This window comes from Equus przewalskii, chromosome 10 (assembly GCF_037783145.1).
Source record: "Equus przewalskii isolate Varuska chromosome 10, EquPr2, whole genome shotgun sequence".
In the NCBI taxonomy this organism is placed as follows: Eukaryota; Metazoa; Chordata; class Mammalia; order Perissodactyla; family Equidae; genus Equus; species Equus przewalskii.
In genome coordinates this window covers 22301863-22317565 of record NC_091840.1, presented here as the reverse complement: position 1 = coordinate 22317565, position 15703 = coordinate 22301863, and the positions used below count along the sequence as shown (strand labels likewise).

General features: G+C 42.9%; 1 protein-coding gene across 6 annotated transcripts in view; it reads left to right on the top strand.

Annotated features, from left to right (window-relative positions):
• Positions 1-2859: 2859 nt before the first annotated feature.
• WIPF2 (WAS/WASL interacting protein family member 2) overlaps positions 2860-15703 on the top strand; it is a 43054-nt gene continuing 30210 nt past the window's right edge. For 2 of the 6 annotated variants that reach the window (XM_070562044.1, XM_070562045.1), the window contains exons 1-2: positions 3385-3577; positions 5385-5538. The gene's annotated coding sequence lies outside the window, so the exon portion shown is untranslated. Of the gene's footprint in view, positions 3248-3384; positions 4006-5384; positions 5539-15703 lie in introns of those variants that run through there. The other 4 variants (XM_070562042.1, XM_070562041.1, XM_070562043.1 and 1 more) reach the window with 4 other exon arrangements.

Genomic DNA, 15703 nt, shown 5'->3' with positions numbered 1-15703 from the left:
TGCACGTACTTAACATAACCTGTCTTTTTTTAGGAATACAACTACTGCGTTGTTCAGAACTTTAACAAGAGTCGTTCACCATTTTGGAAAATCACAAATGACAACACTGCCCAATATAACTCCTTAGGTCAGTCTGCTTTTGTCCCTGTCATGTTCTTATTGATTCTAGGCATGAGTGCAAGCATGTGACTATTTTACTGTGTATCTTCCAGCATAGTGGTGCCTGAGCATTGCCATATTGAAATGCCTCCCTCTTGTCTTTTTTATAGTCAGGGCATTCTATTGATTTGTTTCTTTGAAATCAGATAGGTTCTATTATCTGTTAATTTCACTTCAGGATGGTGAAACTAAGTTACAGAATATTTGTTATAATAAAGGGACATTGGGTCTGGTAGGGTGCAGAGTCACAGTACGGGCATTAGGAGAACAGACTCCGGAGAAAGTTCTGCTACTTCGTAGGTATGTGACTTTGGGCAAAACAGTTAACCTTGCTGCATCTGTTTCTTCATCTGTAAAATGAGGGTAATATTACCTACTTCAGAAAGTTCTTGCAAGGATTAAATGAGTTATGACATGTGAAGCTATGATAGTGCCTGGCACATGGAAAGGGTTAATAAATGTCAGATGTTATGGTTACTTCTTTGACCTAATTTCTTGCTTCTCCCATAAGTTCTAGCTCTAACCACATCAAAATGCTTTCAGGTTTTGGAACGTGCCATGTTTCTTCTGTTTCGCATATACTCTGCCTCTGCCCTTGCATGCTTTCCCTCGCCTCTGGCCAATTCCTACTTTGCCCTCAGCCCTCACTTAGATATTACTTTCTTCATGAAGCCCATGCCTATCTCCCCAAGTCTGGCTGAGATGTCCCTGTATTCCACCCCATCCGCTGCCCTTATCATGGAGTGATGTTATAGAGAATGGGGGGCTTACGTTAACTAACGTGAGCAGGGAATGCCCTTTGAGGAGGGAACATTTGAGCTAAGAGCTGACAAATGAGGAAGACACAGAGTAAAGCCAATAAAAAGGCCTTGAAGAACCTCTTGGTGCATTGCAGTGATAGAAAGCAGGTCCACACAGTGTATAGTGAGGAAGTGGACAGGATGGAGATGAGATTGAAGAGCTAGGAGGTGGTTTTTTTTTTTTTTTTTTTTTTTTGCTGAGGAAGATTTGCCCTGCACTAACAACTGTTGCCAATCTTCCTCTTTTTGTATGTGAGCCACCGCCACAGCATGGCCACTGACAGGTCCGCGGCTAGGAACTGAACCTGGGCGGCTGAAGTGGAGCACACTGAACTTAACCTCCAGGCCACCAGGATTGGCCTGAGCTGAGAGTTTAGATCCACTATCTCCCTGGCCTAATCACCCTGCCTTCACATACGCAGGACTACATACCTGAAAATCTTCACCTCTGCATCTATGATCCTTATGTCTGGAATGTGTTTCTGGCCTTCTCTGATTAGTAATAAAATCCTACTCATCCTTCAAGGCCCAGTTCAAAACCATTTATGAAAACTTCTCCCATTCTTCGTCTTTTTTTTTTTTTTATTTTGTTTTGGTGAGGAAGATTAGCCCTGAGCTAAAATCTGTTACCAATCTTCCTCTTTTTGCTTGAGGAAGATTGTCCCTGAGCTAACAATGGTGGCAATCTTCCTCTATTTTGTATGTGGGACACTGACACAGCATGGCTTGATGAATGGTGTATTGTGTAGCTCCGTGCCCAGGATCTGAACCCATGAACCCCAGCTGCCGGAGTGGGGCATGCAAACTTAACCACTATGCAACAGGGCCAGTACCCCTTCTCCCATCCTTTAGCAGGAATTAATCACTCCCTTGTCTGATGTCCCACAGCAGATATGTCCCCATGACACTAATCACAGGCTGACTTGTATCTTAGCTAGCTTCTTACATGCCAGTCTGCCCACCACACAGTGAGTTCCCTGAGGGCAGAGGCTCTGTCTTAGTCACCTCTGTAGCCATCTCCTGGTGCCTAGCCCAGTAGGTGGCCCACAGCAGGTACTCAACGAACACTGTGACATTTATTTGACTCATGGGTGGTGCCCAGCACAACTCATGGCAGAAGGAAAACAAAAATAATAACAACTTATGGCTTACCACGTGCTTTCCCATTCATTACCTATTTGAGCTCTCCAACGACCCTATGAAACAGTCGGGACAGGCGCTATTAGCCCCATTTTACAGATAGGGTGGCTGAGGCCCGATGGTACATACTAAGTAATGGGAACTAAGTCCCAAATCTGTCAACTTACTCTGGATTCAGCGCAAGGAAGGATGATAGGGAGACCTGAAGAGCATTTTGAGGATATAAGGCAGTGAGATTGGCTGCAGCGGAAAATCGCTTTTGTGGGGGGACTAGAGAGGGACCCTTAGTCAGCTGGGACAAAGGTAACAGCAGCCCCACCAGGAAGGGCACAGGATTCCTCTCCCTGACCCAAGCAGCTGGAGGAATCCACAGCACCATCCCCTGGCCCTGGAAGCTGGGGAGCCCCCGGCCGCCACAAAGACGGGTGTTCACGGGTGTTCAGCTTAGGTAGCTAACATGACGTTAAAGATGATTTGTTAGCAGGGGCCTGTCTCTCGGTTGCTATGACAACCGGAACTTGACTACCCGGCCCTTACGAGGTTGACTGAGGCCTTCTTCGTTAACTTGAAACTAGGGAAAGACATTTAGGATGAGTATGGGCGCGTGCTCGTGCGCGGAGGAATAAAGAGGAAAAAGAGGCGTACTCAAGAATCTTTAGCTCAGCGAGTCTCCACCTCGACAACGTGTTAGAATCTCCTGCGCAACTTTAAAAGTTCCGATGCCTACGCCGTACCCAAGACCAGTTAAATCAGAACCTCTGAGGGTGGAACGCAAGCAGCACTATTTATTTAAGTCTTCCTAGATGATTTCAATTGTAGCCAGAAGTCTGCTTCTAGCTGGTAAACGGAACCCTTGTGACCTTCCCAAGATGGCTGCCACCCGACCGCTTCCGCCTTAACGTCCGTCGGCCGGGGGCGGGCTTTCCAGGGGCGCATGCGTGTAGCGTCTCTTCGCTCCTAGCTCCCTCCTCCTTTTTCCCCCGCCTCCATTTTGTTCGCGGACGCTGGGGACAGTGGGAGCCGATCCATTTCCGGGTTGGCAAAAGGGGCGGCGGCGGCGAGAAAGGGAGCTTGCTGGGGGGCGAGCAGGACGGCAGAAGCCGGAGCGGAGGTGGCGGAGGATTCGCTCCCGGAGCCGCTGCGGCCAGGTCGGAAAGGGGCCGAGGAGGCTGGGTCTGGCGCTGAGATGACCTGCGGACCTGAGTGGGAGGGAGAGCTAGGGGAGGGGGGATTGGGGCGGAGTTTGAGGAGAGGGGGGACATTGGAGGAGGGACCTGAGGGAGCAAGGGGTCCTGGGGGCGGGGCCTGAGGGGTGAGGGGACTGGGGCTGAGTCTGAAGAACCAGGAGGAAAGGGGGCGTGGGGAATCTAAGTAGGGAGGGCTGGTCGGGAATTGGTGTGGGGCGAGCGCTGACTATGAAAATGGGGAGGGAGGTTAATGAGAGACAGGAAACAAGGGATCCTGGAGGGTTGGGTAAGGTGAGTAGGACGGCAACTCAGGCTAAGGAACGAGGTAATCGTGCGCCAAAAGGGAGATGGGGCGGGAGGACCTGTTGGGAACAGGTGATTAACAGGATGCCCCGGGTGAGGAGGCCACTGTGACATTTTGGGGGTTGAGTTGAGTGAAAACCGATGGTGGAGAGGATAACTCGGGACAACTGCCTACACTAGAGGGAATCTTAAGAGGGTCGGTTGAGAAGGAATCAGAGTCGAGTTAAAGGTCGGATTGAGAAATGTTGAGATGCGCATGGGAGCAACCTAGAGTTGAGAGTTCAGGTTGGAGTGGTGTGAAGTGAGGAAAGATGGAAATCTTAACCTGTTAAACCTGGGCAGTGTGTCGTTCAGTTGCTGATCAGGAAGGAAACATTGTAAAAAATAATACTGGAGTGAGGAACTGGAAGAAGCTGGTATGTACTGGAATTTGTATTTTTCAAGGGATTTGAACAATCTGTTACTGCTTTGGGCACCCCCAGCATCCACCTCCTTTTTCATGTGGTTATTTTTGCCTTACAGTTTCTGTTTCTGAATGACTTACTGAATGTTTTGGTGACTTTTTTCTCCTTTTACAAACCAAAAGAGAACCTCAGGGAATAAGGACCGTCCTAGCCCACCTATAGATTTACTTACTTTGAGGCAAATCATTAAACTGTCTCTTTTTTTTTTAAAGATTTTATTTTTCCTTTCTCTCCCCAAAGCCCCCTGGTACACAGTTGTGTATTTTTAGTTGTGGGTCCTTCTAGTTGTGGCATGTGGAACGCTGCCTCAGCAAGGCTTGATGAGCGGTGCCATGTCTGTGCTCAAGATCCGAACCTCCGAAACCCTGGGCGGCCAAAGTGGAGCACGCGAACTTAACCACTCTGCCAGGGGGCCGCCCGTATCTCATTTTTTTCACCTTTGAAATGACAAGTTTGGTCCCTCTCTGCCTCTAAAAGATTGTTAACCAAAGGGAATATTTAAAGTGCTTGCAAAAAGGTGATCCCTGAAAACAAGACTGAGATACTGATATTTAGAAGATGTGTCTTTCTCAGGTTCCTCCTCTCAGCCTTGCTGCATTTTTTTTGTATCAGGGAATAGTTGATTTTGATTTGATACATGTCCAATTTTTTAACTTTTCTGAGAGTCAACTTTTAGTAGCCAAAAATTTCATATTATTGTGTTACTTTGTATTGGTAGCCAACAAGATGGAGATAGGGAATTTAAGAGTTCAGGGTGAATGAGGTCGGTTGATAGAGAATGCGGAAGAATGCAGTGTTTTGTTTTCTAGCCACCACAGTATTTTACTCTTGACAAACACTGACTTTCCTCGTGAACTCTTTGAGAATTCACTGAAAAGTAGTGTTTTAGACAGTTGAACCTTTGGCTTTGGTCCAGTCACTTTGGACCAGTTAGTTGCCAGTTGGGGAGGACCAGTGTGCTTGTGGACAGTTTTACCTTCTTTGTTGTTAATCCTTTGAAATCTTGACTGTTCTAGCTTTTCTTTGGACATAGGTGAACTTGTTTAGCTTAGAAGAAATGTTCCTGAAAGTCTTGGCATTTCTGAGGTCTGACGTGGATTTGCTTAAGAGGGGGCAGTTTCTAATTCTGCCTCGCACTTGGTATCAGAGTAGTGTTTACCTTAGTTGGTAGTGATTAGTTATGTCAGCACAAAGATGAAATGCAGGGGAAGGTGGAAGGGGTTGAGAATAGTGGAATTTTCAGGTTTTACTGATGGCTTTTAAGAAGGGAAGAGAGGAGTGCTGTTCCTATTGAAGAGAAAATTGTCCGATGTTCTTTCTTGACTTCTTAGGCTCTTTGATTGGTTCGCTTGAGTCTCTTTTCCTGTTGCTCTGAAATAATTCTGGAAATCATGGGCTGCTGGTTCCGGTTGTTTCAGCAACCACAGTCTTCATACGAATCCCGGGAAGAGCTCTAGGCTATGAAGTATAGACACTTATTTGGAGGTAAAAACCTGCTTAATATTTTGCCGTCATTTCAACCTACAGTGTGTCTTTTTGGTTTGTTTTCAAGAAGGTTTTGAAATAAATTATGGAGGCTCAGAGCTGTGGGCAAGCTTTTGATATAACCTGCTTCTGTAACATAATGACTTTCCATTTTTCCTATCCTGTCACGCTTTTCCATTGCTCTACTTGAGCCAGTCCTAAGTGGGAAACGGCAAATTACACATTTTTTTCCTCCTTTTTGGTTTCTGGTGGACATCTTGTCTGTGTCACAGTTTGATACCACCAAATTGAAAGGATTTTTGACTGCTTCAAATGGGGAAAGTAACAGAAGCTAAACTGGGTTTCCTGGGCCAGAGAATAGACTCTGTCAAAGCAAAGAATAGTTGCAGAGACACGAACTGGGACCTTGAAGCTGTGACTAACATTTTGGCAACATGCTTCCCTTTGGCAAATAACTTCTTTTCTTCTTGAGCGTGATTGTTGATCTCCTTCTCCCAGTAGGCTCTTGTTGCTACTGTTCCTCACACAACACCCGAGCAGGAGTTGGCAGAGTTCCGCTTGACTGACCGTCTCTTGAGGGATATGCCCCGGATTAGAGTGGATGGGGTGTTCCATGTCAAAATGAGGTTCATTGGCAGATCCTGAGAGCTGCCCTGCAGGGAAATAGAAGCAGAGCTCTTTACTGAATGTGCGTGCACTCCTTTATGGTTCTTCAGAATTCAACCCTGTTTCTTATTCATCTGGTGGTTAAATGCAGAATCATTGCCTTTGCCTGGCTTTGCAAGTCCAGGGCATTGAGGAAGAGAGAGAGTATTTTTGACTTTTTTCTTGCCCCCCCCCCCCCCCCCCCAGGTTTTTGAGCCTTGGGAGCCATAGGCTAAACTCATGAGCGCTTCTCGGTATTATTATAGAGGGGTGTTTAAAAATGCTGAATAGAACTTTATGGAGAAAAATAGTGTTACAGGGGAAAAAGGCCGTAAGTTTGCTAATGTCTGTGTCAGTCTTAGATCTCTTAAGAGGAGAGAGCCAGGAGAGGCAAATAAGTTATCAAATAGGGGAGCCAGGAATCGGCTTCTGACTTGCCATTCGGGCTTGGTAAAGTTGTAACAATTTAGAATGGCTACACTAAATACTTAGTTCTACTTAGTAACTGCGCTTTCCAGTGTGTTCTACTTAGTAAGTAGTCTTTTGTTTTTCAGGGGATAATTAGTTGAAGATAAGTGTGTCTCCAGTAGGTCTTGGGATGGATTATGAAGATCATTTCTTGCAGTATATGACAGTGTGATGTTGGAGATAACCCCGACACAGATCCTCTCGTTGGTGGCCCTGGATTCAGCTTTCTCCGGCCATCATTAGTCCAGAGTGTTCTGTTCCTGATGTGCAGGTTTGGGAACCTCATAGGTTCAGATGCAAAGGTTTTGATTCTGGTCCAGGGCTTTGATTGTGGTAACAAATAGGATTGCTGGAGGTGTGTTTAGTGTCAGATCTTTCTTTCCTGAAGATTGTCTTAAAGTTTGGCAAATCTGTATATCTAAGGAATGTGTGTAGATTTCCTCCCTGTTCTTATAATTGGTTTTCAAAAAAATTTTAGTTTCTTACACTTTGTGGCCAAATTAAGCTCCATTTAGATTTTGTGGCCCTTCAGTGGAAGTAATTTTTTTTTTAGTCAGTATTTATGATATTTCTTCAGGACAGATTCATCAACCTGCTTTCTATGCTTATAGAAATGCTGAATCCAATAATTCCGTTTTTTCCTCCCAATAATCCCGACTTTGAAAACATTTTCCATATGTCCACATTGGGACAATTGGTAGTTAAAAAAAAAGGAATTTTCTTCTAAAATGGTACAGTCTACTATGGGGTAAGCTGTCTGAGTTTTGTGGCTAGGTGAGTTTTTCTTCTTTCCACTTCCATCTTCCCAGTGTTCAGCTTATAGGCAGGATGTTTGTCATTAAAGATCCAGGTATGAGATTTTTAAACTCTTCATCACTGTCTTAGAAATAAGGACAGGACTGTCTTCAGCAAATTTTATTTTATTATTATTATTTTTTAATTTTTATTTTGGTGAGGAAGATTAGCCCTGAGCTAACATCTGTGCCAGTCTTCCTCTATTTCATATGTCGGATGCCTCCGCAGCATGGCTGATGAGTGGAGTAGGTTCACACCCGGGATCTGAGCCTGTGAACCTGGGCCACCAAAGCAGAGCTAGACTTCAACCAGTCAGCCATGGGGCCAGTCCCGCAAATTTTATTTTTTAAATACACATAGTTCACAATTCGAAAGATAAAAAGGGTGTACTGTGAATAGTCTACCTTCTACCCTTGTCTGCTTATCAATCCAGTTCTTCTCAGAGAAGTTCTTCAAGCCAGTCTTCTCAGAGGTAACTAAAATGATCACTTTCTTAAGATTCTTTCATGGGGCCAGCCCGGTGGCGCAGCGGTTAAGTGCGCACATTCTGCTTCGGTCGCCTGGGGTTCGTCGGTTCAGATGCCGGGAGTTAACATGGCACCATGTGGCACGCCATGCTGTGGTAGGTGTCCCACATATAAAGTAGAGGAAGATGGGCATGGATGTTAGCTCAGGGCTAATCTTCCTCAGGGAAAAAAAAAGATTCTTTCTGAAGATACCATGTACTTATAAAGTAAATATATGTATATTTTTTGCTTTTTCACTATCTGCATTTTTTTAAACTTATTTTGGCAATCATTCTGTATAAGCAATGAAGAGATTTGACACCTGCCCTATACTGGTAGACATTTTAAATTGTTTCCAGTCTTTCGCTATTAGAAACTGTGCTCCAGTGAATAACCATATATATTTGGCCCTTTGCATGTGTGACTGTATCTGTAGGGTAAATTATAAGTAGAGTCGCCGGAGCTGATGGTTCTCTTGGCCCTGTTATTCATTTATTTGACAAGAATTTTTGAGCTGCTGCTCTGTGCTGAGCACTGCTAGGTGTTGGCAATACAGCAGTGAAAGAAGCTGATTCAGTCCTTGCACTCATGCCGTTATGGTCTTGTGGGGAAGACATCCATTAAACGAGTAATTAATTACTGTTGCTCTAAATGCTGTGGAGACAGCTAATGGGAAGCCTAACGCAGGTCAGTTGGGAAGGAGAGCAGTCAGGGAAGGTTCCTGAGGACTTGACTTTTAGGCTGAAGCCTAACGGATGAGAGGGAAGGACAAAAGACTCTTCCAGATGGAGGGAATGGCATGGGTGAAGGTCCGGAGGAGGGAATGAACATGGCTATTTTGAAGAATTGAAGGAAGTTCCCGTGTGTCTGGAGCTTAGGGAGTGAGCAGCAGAGAGGTAGGAGGCAAGGCTTCAGAGCGTGCGAGCTCTCCCAAAAACCAGGTAAAAAGCATAGTGAATTTTGAGCTCAACATTTACAGTAGAGATTTTTTCTGTCAGTTCTTTCCACAGATATTAATGTATTAGTGTTGATGCTGAAACCATCAATATCATAAAGAAATTTGATGCATGTACAATGGAACGTCTTTTCTATAAGAACTTTCCCGAATAAAGGCTATTTTAAAATAGGTCCTGCAAATTAAACTTACATGGTTGGGTTAGGTCTTAAAATTTTAGGATCTTGGAAATTGGTTTGGAGATTAGTGATTGTTGGGGAACAGTTCTTAGTTTATGGGGGATGCTGGATTGTTAGTTTACCAAAACTGCTATTCAGGAAACAGAAAACCTCTTCACTTCTGGGGAATATTGACTGTTTTTTGTAAGTCTCATAGGGCTAGAGAGAGTGCACAGATGTTCTTGTATGAACTGGTGAATGTGATATTCTTTCATACCCGCCATCTAGGCCATATGTCTTAACACAACGCGTAACTCTTGTTGGACATGCAAATGAATCAGTAGCCTAAGGGCCAGTATAACTCTGAATATTTGAAAGCATTTTTATCTGCAAGTATGTTGACTTTTGTTCAGAAATCACAGCACTCTTCCTCAAAGCCAGATGGTCCTGTTTGATTTAGTACCTTTCTTGTGTAATTGGATCAGCTTGCCCTGTTTTCATAACTTAAAGTAGACTTCTGGTTTAGCAGCCCATCACTGGTGATCAGGGAATGAAAATGTGCATATTTTTCTTGCATTTCAGCAAGGAGCATCTGTGTATCTGATGGCTTAAGGGTATTAGAGTGAGAAAGAAGGGACTCCTCGACAATGAAAGTCACAGCTTTGTTATTAGATTATCTGTGGTGTGTTGGGACTTAATATATCATCTTTGAAATGAAGCATGACACTTCTCTCCATGTGAAGTCTGGATCAACATTTTATGGAGCATCTGCTTAAGTTATCTTTCAGGCCTTTTCTTAATGGCAGCTGTCATCACTGGATTTTCCTTACTTCTGACTGTTCTCTGTGTATGCTTTTCTACTTTTATATTTGGGGTGTGTAAGTGCAGATGGCACATGGAAGTTGAGGGTTAGTAATATTAGATATGGCTAGCCTAGAGGGAGAAGAGCTGTTTTTTGTCATCAGTGACTAGGTTTCAGCCTACCTTGTAATCACCTTTTAATCTAATTAACAGTGTCTTAGAACTTTTGAAGATGTTTTGACAATAGATGTTGGTTGTTTTTCTATTAATGTTATTTATTTTTTTTAGGAAGATTAGCCCTGAGCTAACATCTGCCACCAATCTTCCTCTTTTTGCTGAGGAAGACTGGCCCTGAGCTAACATCCATGCTCATCTTCCTCTACTTTATATGTGGAACACCTGCCACAGCATGGCTTGACAAGCAGTGCGTAGGTCCGCACCCAGGATCTGAACTGGCGAACCCCGGGCTGCCAAAGTGGAATGTGCGAACTTATCCACTGCACCACCAGGCTGGCCCCTGGTTGTTTTTGTTTTTCAGTTAGTTGCATTAAATTGAAAACAAGACCTAAAAAGGAGCTAAGATAGTTGATTTTAAGATTTATCTCTCTATTTATTTGATCCAATTCTTTATTTTATTTTTATTTATTTACTTATTTATTTGAGGACGATTAGCCCTGAGCTAACATCTGCTGCCAATCCTTCCTTTTTTTTTTTGCTGAGGAAGATTGGCCCTGAGCTAACATCCATGCCCATCTTCCTCTATTTTATGTGGGACACCTGCCACAGCTTGACTTGATATGCAGCACATAGGTCCCCAGCTGGGATCCGAACCAGCGAACCCCGGGCCACCAAAGCAGAACATGCAAACTTAACTGCTACACCACCAGGCTGGCTCCCTTCTCCTTCTATTTTTGTGCTTTCTTTTGCAATTAATTTTGGTTGTGCTTTCTTATGGTGGCATGTAAGTTCCTCATGTATTTGACCTGTGGTAGAGTAAGCTCTGGGGTGGTGAATGTTGTTTGGTTACACCCAGGCTGTGGCAGAGATTTGGGTCATATTAGATAGCCTGCTCCTATTAGAATTGAATCTGAGACACAGGTTCTAGAATCAAGCGTAATGGCCTTGTAGTTATTTTGGTTTGTTTGGGATTTTCTACTGTCCTTAACTGCATTGGTAACAGATCTGGTATTGACCTTATTTTTTGAAATTTTGGTCAGTCTGAAGTTTCGTTTTGCTTATGCAGTGTTAGGATTTTTTGGGTTTTGGTAATTAAATGTTTTTTATGAAAATGGTGAGAGGGGCTGGCCCAGTGGCACAGCGGTGAAGTTCGCACGTTCCGCTTTGGCAGCCCGGGGTTCGCTGGTTCAGATCCTGGGTGTGGACCTACACATTGCTTGTCAAGCCATGCTGTGGCAGGCGTCCCACATAGAAAGTAGAAGAAGATGGGCACAAATGTTAGCTCAGGGCCAGTCTTCCTCAGCAAAAAAGAGAAGGATTGGTGGCAGATGTTAGCTCAGGGCTAATCTTCCTCAAAAAAAAGGAAAAAAATAGTCAGAATACAGAGTTTAAAGAGTCAAATAGTACTCTGGGGCTTATAATTAAAAAAACCAGCTGGTCCATTTCTCCTTATTTGTCTTCAATCACTTTTAATACTTTCGGTGTTTTTTCTGATGTATATTATCTCCATATTTCTACATGGTATATTTATACTGTTATTTCTTGATTTTTCTGGTCTTAGATAGTATCTGTTGAATTTCTACTATGGAAAATGATTTTGTATTCTTATACTACTGTCTACCCTCAACCCTTCCTGCTATCCTCCTAAAACACATACATCACAATTTTGATTAAATCAACATGTTGTGTGTTTTTAGGTTATATATTAGGGTTCAATCAGAAAAACAAACCATTCTTGATATTTCAAAGAGAATATTAGATACTTACAAAACCATTGGAAGGCAATGGGAGCATAGGTCAGGGAAAGCCACCTTAAAGGGGTTACAAGAAACTGCTACCATTAATAATCTTGGCTGCCTTAAACACCAAAGTAGGCAGTTTGTAGACTGTTGGAAAATGCTGCAAAGCACGTCTGCCATCTGTTGGAGCCCACACACCTGCTCCTTGCTACTGGAGGAGCAATAATGGCATCTACCTTTCTACCATCTTCCAGATCTTGAGTGAATGACTCATATTGGTGGAATTTAAACCACAATCCTATTGACAGGGGATTCTGGGAAATTTAGTTCCAGCCTCCTCTCCCCTCCCCCGTGAGTCCAGAAGGGAGTAGAGGTGATTGTTACCAAAAGAAGAAAAAAAAATTTAGCATCTAATATAATGACTGTGTGTACTATGATTATATTTCCTTCCTTATAAATTTTTCCCCTAAATATAATAATTGCTATTCTTTTCTTTTTTTCACTTGATTCATCCCTAAACTCCGATAGAAGTATAAATCTCCTTTTAAGATTTTTTTTTTTTCCTTTTTCTCCCCAAGCCCCCCGGTACATAGTTGTATGTTCTCAGTTGTGAGTCCTTCCATTTGTGGCATGTGGGACGCCGCCTCAGCATGGCCTGATGAGTGGTGCCATGTCTGCACCCAGGATTCGAACCAGCGAAACCTTGGGCCATGGGGAACTTAACCATTCAGCCACGGGGCTGGCCCCTAAATCTCCTTTTAGTACAAACATGTTAGTGGCACTTCTTCCACAGGCCTTATGGAAAAGAGTCCATTGGAGGGAGTGCATTTTTTGTGGTCTTGCAGGTTTGAATTGTCTGTTTTCTAGCCTTATGCTGCTTACCAGTTTGACTAGAAAGAAAATGTTATGTTGGAGATCATATTTCTTTGGAAGTTTAAGTCTTGCTCTCTGGTCTTGTAACTTTCAATAGTAATATTGTGTAGTTTGATGTTATTCTGACTTGGATTCTTTGTATGGGATCTGTTTTTTCTCTGAAAGATTTTAGAGTCTTATCTTTACCCCTAGTATTCTGAAATACAAAATGTCGTACCTCCGTGTGGATATTTTAAAATTCATCATGTTTGGCATTCAGTGGGCCTTTTCAGTCTGAAGCTTATTTCCACCTATCCTGGGAAATTTTCTTGTGCTATTTCTTTGATAATGTATTCCCTCTTTGATAATTATTTCTCTCCTCTCTCTTTCTGGGAATCCTTATTATTCAGATGAAATTCCTATACTGGTCCTCTAATTTGTTTTTCCTTGCGAATTTTTTGTTTTTTGTTTCTCATTCAGTTTTCAGATATCCTTAGCTTTTTCTTTCGACTTTTGTGTTTTTAATATTTGCTATCAATTTTTAGATTTTCAAGAGTTTTTTTTTTTTTAAGATTTTATTTTTCCTTTTTCTCCCAAAGACCCCTGGTACATAGTTGTGTATTTTTAGTTGTGGGTCCTTCTAGTTGTGGCATGTAGGATGCCACCTCAGCATGGTTTGACAAGTGGTGCCATGTCCGTGCCCAGGATTTGAAACAGTGAAACCCTGGGCCACTAAAGCAGAGTGTGCGAACTTAACCACTTGGCCACTGAGCCGGCCCCCCAAGAGCTGTTTTTACTCTCAGAATTTTATGTGTAAATTTTCAGATGGTCAGGAATTCTATTTTGTTGGTTTACTTTTATTCCTGTCTTTTGTGTTAGAGGTTTTCTTCAAGTGTCTGATAGTTCTTGGCTTTTTTTTTTTTTTGCCTGGGGAAGATTAGCCCTGAAGTAACATCTGTTGCCAATCTTCCTCTTTTTGCTTGAGGAAGATTGTTGCTGAGCTAATGTCTGTGCCCATCTTCCTCTATTTTATTCAGGATGTTGCCACAGTGTGGCTTGACAAGTGGTGCTAGGTTTGCGCCCGGGATCCAAACCTGCAAACCCTGGGCCGCACAGAGTGTGCAAACCTAACCACTACACCACTGGGTTGGCCCCTATCTGTTCATTTTTAAGAATGAGGCACTAAAAAGCTCTGAGTGTGGAGCCCTGGCTCATCAAGTGGTGGGCACCACTTTAGGGTGACTTGGCAGCTGGTCAGCTTCCTCAGCGAGGACTTCTCCAGTCTCCTGCTTAGAGAGTATAAGTCTGGCAGCAGGTGTTTTTGGAGCCAAGTGGGAGAAAAGAACTGGGGAGCGGGGAGAAGTCTCATTGGTGAGTAAGGTGAGTAAAGGTTAGACTTTCACTTGATACCCTATTTTCAGTATGGCACTCCTGCCCTTAGCTGTGACTGATCTCTTGGTTCAGAGGCCCTCCCCTGTGGTTCGTCTTCTCCAGTCTTCTGCCTGCAGCATGGGGAGGGGAAAGAAGGGATGGAGGAGTCTCTTTCTTCTGCAGACTTTCAACCGATTCTCCTGTTTTAGCTCCTCCTACACTCTTTCGTACAAAGGTACCAGGTGCCTCTAATTTCTGAACCTTCTCTGAGATTCTGTGATGGGAATCAGCTTGCTTCTTTCCACTGATGCGTTTAGCCTTTTCCTTTCTGTGAAGTTATTTATCACTAGTGCATCTGCTTTCCAGCTTCCAAAATTTTCTTGACATCTCTCTTTCTGCTGTTCTCTCCTTTCTCATTTTCTTCACTTTTTTTTTAGGTTTATGTCTTTAAAAAAAGTCCTTTTGCTGTAATTTTAATGGTATTTTATGAGGGGGCACTGATAAATGCATCATATTCATGTTTAACCAACATATTCATCAGCTTTTTCTTGCTGATATCCATTCGGATAATATCTCTGTAGTTGATTACTAATGTTCCTTTAGAACAATGTTTTCCAGACTTCCCTAATACCGGGAATCACTTAAGGTGCTTGTTGAATGTAGAATCCTAGATCCCTCTCCTGGAAAATTTCTGATTTTAGTAGGTCTGGATTAGGGCCCAGGAGTCTTTTTGTATTTGTTTGTTTGTTTGTATTTTAAACAATTGCCCTGGGATATGTCTTATCTTCAGGCAAATTTGGAAACTCTGTTTTAGAAGAGTCTTCTAAACCATTTATTGCTGTCGTAAGTCTGCAAGGCAGACTCTTTAGGCTTCCTCTAATAGTACTTTTGTATTCAGACTGCGTTTTAGTCTGTGTAGCTTTGGTCTGGATTTTTAAATTAGAATGTGTGTCCTTCATCTGGTTAACTCTCTTCTCTAGTTAAATGCTGGCTAATGGTAATAATAACTTTGGCCTTGTGTGACTTTATTTTTTTAGCCAACATTTCTAAATCCACTGGTTCCTGAGAAGTGTGGGTGGGGCGGAAACATTAGTTATGAACATTGAGCTACTCTCTGCATCATTTCACATCCAAATCCAGGAATTTGTTAATTTTTTTTGGTGAAATGGAAAATTGAAACAGATGTACTAATTATCTGCCTTGGCTTTGTGCAGCATCATTTTTGGCGATGTTAAAGTACTGTGATTTGAAGTTTGTTTTTAACTTTGACAATATGAAAGGGCATATTCTTTTCTCCTTTTTGTATTATAGATCCCTAGGCCTAGAAAGGAAAACTTGTATATTCTACTGCCAGTCTGTGAAGCATCTGGAAATGAGACGTTTGCAGCTGCTCCCTGGTTTCTATAAATTGCTTGGAGGTCAGGAGCCAAATGGTACCTATCTTAGTAGTGTAGAGGCCAAGTGTAGGACCCTAGTTCTTAGTTCTTGGAAGTCTTGTGGCTGTTATTAACTAAAGTACAGTCGTCTGTCACTTCATGACGAGGACACATTCTGAGAAATGCATCATTAGGCGATTTCTTCGTTGTGAGAACATCATTGTGTATACTTACACAAACTTAAATGGTCTAGCCTACTACACACCTAGGCTATACGGTACTAGTCTTATGGGACCACCGTCGTATAGGCAGTCCATTGTTG